Here is a 5358-nt window from a genome sequence, read left to right as displayed (position 1 = left end):
GGAGCAGGTGAACTCTTGGACACCATAAGGGCATCAATTTTTCTAGTCAACCCCTTAATCTTGGCCACGAGCATGGGTGTTTCACTAACCTCGTAGAGACCCCCTCTTTTGGCTTCGTGGGATCTCCTATCAACATTAAATGACAAACCCCATTGCTGAGATTGATCACTCAACATTTCAAAGAAGTCCCACGCCTCACTAGCACTCTTACCCATCAAACTCCCACCACTCGTTGCATCTACCATGGATCTAACCTGGGGTGTAAGTCCTTCATAAAAGTATTGCACCTAATGCCATTTCTCAAACCCATGATGTGGACACCTATGGATCAAATCCTTCCATTTCTCCCAAGCCTCATAAAAGTGTTCACCCTCCTACTGCATAAACTTGGAGATTTCTCTTTTGAGGGCTATAGTTCTCTGAATGGGAAAGTACTTGGACAAAAATTCGTGACTAATGTGTCCCATGAAGTAATGTTGCCCATCTCTAAGGAATTAAGCCAAGACTTGGCCTTATGTTTAAGTGAAAATGGAAAAAGTCTTAACCGGATAGAGTCATCTGAGAAATTCTGGAATTTGAAAGTTGCACAAATATCTAAGAATTCCTTGATGTGGTAATAAGGGTCCTCCTTCTCCAACCCGTAGAATGTAGGGAGAAGTTGGATCACACCCGGTTTCAACTCATAACTGGCGGCAGTATTGGGTGGCAATATAATGCAAGAAGGTGATGTGAAGTGGGATGAGATAGAATAATCCCTCAGGGCTCTACGGTCACCTGTTGTAGGTAACTGTAATGGTTCACCCTGATTGGCCATGGTAGCTCCTAACTTGACTTCGGGTGTTTTCCTACAAATATGTTCTACCTCTTCAACAAAGGGAGCTAATGGTCCACCTAGGGAGCGGCGCCCGTGCATAAAAACACAAAAAGAAACAAAACGAACTATCAAATTAAGCTAACAAACTCACTACTGAAAATACGAAATAACTAGAAGAAATAAAAATAATTCCATACAAAATCACCAAGATAAAATTATGAAAGAAAAAAAAATCTAACCTAAGACCATGGAGAACAAAGAAATACACTTAATACGTGCCACCCCGGCAATGGCGCCAAAAACTTGATGTAAAATTTAATTACATCAGCTTTTATACCTCGCAAGCGTACGAATCGTTCATGTAATTTAGCGGGAAGCGAGGGTCATATCCACAGGGAGGACTGAATTTTGTGTATTCTTCAGTCAACTAGTCTTACCAAATATGATGAATTAATCTGAACTAAACACTAATTATATCCTAAATTATCAAGCAATCATCTGGTTAACTACTTGCACAATAGGAAATGCCAACTCTAGATTTTACGGTGATTCGTGCCTCTCTCGAGCGCCACGTAACCACGGATCCGATTTCTCAATCCTTGCGTCTAGCCGCTCTCGGGCGCATAGAGTGAAAGACAGAAATCGGATTAAAATACTTAAATCCAACCTAAATTATAATTTTACCCTAACTAGCTAATTTAATCAAATATCCAGAAAGCAAATATTCAATAAACATTAATTATCAAATCACATTTAATAAACATTCAAAACCTAAGTTCAAACTATAGAAAAATTTAAATTCCAAAATGATGAATTATTCCCCTTCTCCTTCCTCTCGCTCGGGCAACAGACTCGTTCTCATAGGTGCTGCAATTTCCCAAATTTGATGGCTTCGGGTAGCAAGAGCGAGTGGCCGGATGTAGAGATGACGCTGGCGTAGAAGGATAGAAGCCGACGAACGGAGGTGACGACCGGTAAAGAACGAAAAGGAGTTGAAGTCCTCTAAACGGCTCTCTCGAGTCTCGGTCGGAGTCAGAATAGCTCCGAGAATGGTCGAAAATAGGTAATCGACGCCGGAGGATGGTCGAAATGCGGAATTGGCACCGGAGGAGCCCTCTCGAGTCACCTCTCGGCCTGGCGAACAAAAACTGGCACTGTCGAACTCGCTGCGACGGAGACTCTCTCGAGCTCTCCTCAGGTCTGTTCTCGGTTGCCGGACGGCGGTGGATGACGGTGGTGCGGCGAACGATGGTGGCAAAATCCTCTCGGGTCTTCCCCTGTTTTGGTCCACGGTGCTCTGTTTTGGTTGACGATCTCCCTTTTTTCAGTCGACGCTCCCCCCTCTTCTTTAATACGATTTTCCTTTGTTTTAATACGATTTGTCCTAAAAAATCATCTCCATTTCACTAAGGGCATTTTGGTAAATATCTCTTTCTCACCAAAATTCTCATGAAATTCCATAATTGAATCCATAAAAAGTATTTCAGGAAGAAATAAACCCTAAAAGCAATGAAATATAATTTAGGAGAGAAAAATATGCAATATAGACAGTGAGTAATGCCAAACTCAATAAATGCACGTTTCATTTGAAAACCGATAAATAACCACCTATAACACAATTATAAAGGTTATTCTATTATAATTAACCTAGTTCTCATGTCAGAATATGGCATCTATCAACTATGTAATGAAATTATAATTACAAGAAGGGATATAATTGCTAAAAATATGTTCAATAAATTTATATTACTTAATTTTATATCTATTCCATATAGTAACTTTGAGTCACATAATACTCTGAATGTTCGTTTTATCTTGATAGACTTTCATGAGCCAATTGTTCCATTTCATATGATAAAAAAAGTTTTGAGTTTCTACATATTTATCTCTTTTGGTACTAGTTATATTCCAAAACTAAAATTTTAAAAATAGAATTTTTATTTTCGAACTTAACATAATTTTATGAATAGCGTTCAAACTATAAGAGATAATTTTAACAACCAAAATTCAAAAATCCTATTAAATCTACTAAAAGTACATTATCCTTAAAATAAACACACAGACATACTCACACACATACACATAATCAAGAAAATTAATAGACTCATTTCCTAAATTGGCAGTAAAAAAATTATTTTTTGGTCCTCTTTTTAAATTTTTGTGGAAGATCCGGGGTGACAATTTTTGTGGAAGAATGGTTAGGTTGCTCAAATTTTGGAAATGCTTTTCAAGTACAACACCTTCCAAAATACTATTTTTAATTGTAAGTATTTTTAGAGACGAGAGTTCTCCCAAGCATATAGTCCCACATATATAAGATGGCTAGATTTGTTAAGGAGCATAACCAATCAAGCTTCGGCGCAATCAAATCTTCAAAACCTCTTTAAGTACAAAGCCTGCAGGTTGTATAAGTTTCCCTTTTGGTTTAGAAAGCCCTTCGTGGTTCGATTCCCTCCCACGCATCCCAAAGAAAGAGTAGTAAGAGAGGTCATATTACCTACAGATTCTGGGATTTCCCCGTATAGTTGAACCCCATCTACATCCATCACCTTAATATTCTTTCTACTGCCATCAAATAGATTTGAGCAATTTACTTCGAGGTTATAATTATATGACAATAGGAGCTCATCCAAGTGAGGCAACGCTACAATAACTGTGCTAACGGATCTCCACCTTTACTCAATGTAATGAAAAAGAGTTTCAAAAGATTAAGGCCTAAAAACAAAATATATAATGTAAATGAACAAATAAAACAACACAAATAGAACAAGACACAACAGAGTCGTTGTCGTTATAATTAACAGAAGCAACAAACAGCAGTAGTGTCCCTCAAATTCTAAAGGATATGAACTAGTATAGTCATATAAATCAAATGCTACATTACAACCAAATAGATATGCATTAGAGCTCATCATTCCCACGACCCTAATACTAATCAGGAGCAAGAAACAGCAGCTGCAGTTGGTCAGTCTCCCTCAAATAGCTATGCATTTGAACTATTATAGTTCTATAAATCAGATGTCATGCCACCCATTAAACAGATATGCATTTGACCTTTTTGTTAGGGAATCCCCAAGTTTGAATAGTCAAGGGACATATAGAGAATTTTTTGGTTTTCTTTATGAGGTTGGCGTGTGGAACACTCAACCTCATTAAACCTTACTCTTACTTTTTATATCTCCCTTCCCCCGATGAATTCTTAATCCCGTTGTGATTTTTCAACAGCGTGAGAGAAAAAGGAAAAAAATGAGAGAAACAGAAATAGGTTCGGATTTTTCCGATGAAACTCTTTGAAGGATTGATTTTCAGAGACAGAGAGAAATCTTTGTGCTTCGAGTGAGAAGATCTTGTACGACTGATATAGTGAGAAATCACTTCCTTTCCCGCCGAGACATTGCTGCAGAAACAGAGCTCTTAACTTGCCATTGTTGTGCTGCTCCGATGCTACGTGATTCCTCTCGTTGGGCGTCTCTATCCTCAGTGTAGAGAGAGAGAGACCAGAGAAGGAAGAATGGCGTTGTATCCTTAGTGTAGAGGGAGAGAGTGAAGGAGAGGAAGAAGGAACGCCTCCACAGAGGCGTTGTCTAGTTCATTTTATTATTGACCGTGTGCTGTTTGTTTCGTGTTGTTTCTGACCGGTGCTATTTGGGCGTCGGCGAGTCTCAGGTCTTCATATAGGTTACATTGTTCATTTTACAAATCTGTATTTATTTATCTGCAGTGGTAGTTTAATGTATGGATTGTATGGATAGAAAATTGTAAACATTGAACTATATTCCCAATAAAGAATTATCATCAACAACTGTAGATGTAGCTCGATTTGGGTGAACCACGTTAAATCTGTGTATTTAATTTTTCTCCCTAGGTATAATTTGATTTGTATAATCCTAACAAATTGGTATCAGAACTAGGTTATACAGAAAGTCAAATTTGAGTGGGAGCAATGGTTGCAGAGGAAGGGAAGTTAAAAATTGAAAAGTTCAATGGGGCAGATTTTGGTTTTTGGAAAATGCAGATAGAGGATTACCTGTATTAGAAAAATTTATACCTACCGCTTGATGGAGTGAAGCCAAACAGTATGAAGGACGAAGAGTGGAACCTCCTTGATAGGAAAGCCCTTGGATTCATCCGACTGTCATTATCTGGCAATGTTGCATTTAACATAGCAAAAGAGAAGACCATAACAGGTCTCATGAAGGCTCACGCAAATATGTACGAGAAGCCATCAGCCTAAAATAAGGTGCATTTGATGAGGCGACTGTTCAATTTGCGGATGACAGAAGGAGCATCGATAGCTCAACATATAAACGAACTAAATATCATTACAACCCAATTGAGTTCAGTCGAAATTGAATTCGACGATGAAGTACAAGCATTGATACTTTTGTCTTCCCTGCCAGAGAGCTAGAATGCCACTGTTATAGTAGTGAGCAACTCGTCAAGAAGCAACAAGTTAAAATTCAATGATGTACGTGATCTAGTTCTCAGTGAAGAAATCAGAAGAAAATCGTCGGGTGAAGGGACGATTTCTTCAGCATTGTCTA

At 38.4% G+C, this 5358-nt stretch overlaps 1 non-coding gene across 1 annotated transcript; it reads left to right on the top strand.

Annotated features, from left to right (window-relative positions):
• The first annotated feature begins 303 nt into the window (after positions 1–303).
• LOC137939586 (small nucleolar RNA R71) lies at positions 304–410 on the top strand. The gene has a single exon (XR_011109968.1). It is a non-coding gene; the product is annotated as a small nucleolar RNA R71 (small nucleolar RNA).
• The last annotated feature ends 4948 nt before the right edge of the window (positions 411–5358 follow it).

The sequence above is a fragment of the Aristolochia californica genome, unplaced genomic scaffold (assembly GCF_029961685.1).
Source record: "Aristolochia californica isolate CCGP_79_NKW_82.1479 unplaced genomic scaffold, dmAriCali1.0.hap1 SCAF_8, whole genome shotgun sequence".
NCBI lineage: Eukaryota > Viridiplantae > Streptophyta > Magnoliopsida > Piperales > Aristolochiaceae > Aristolochia > Aristolochia californica.
The sequence above is the reverse complement of the archived record's forward strand: the minus strand, read 5'-3'. Positions and strand labels throughout refer to the sequence as shown.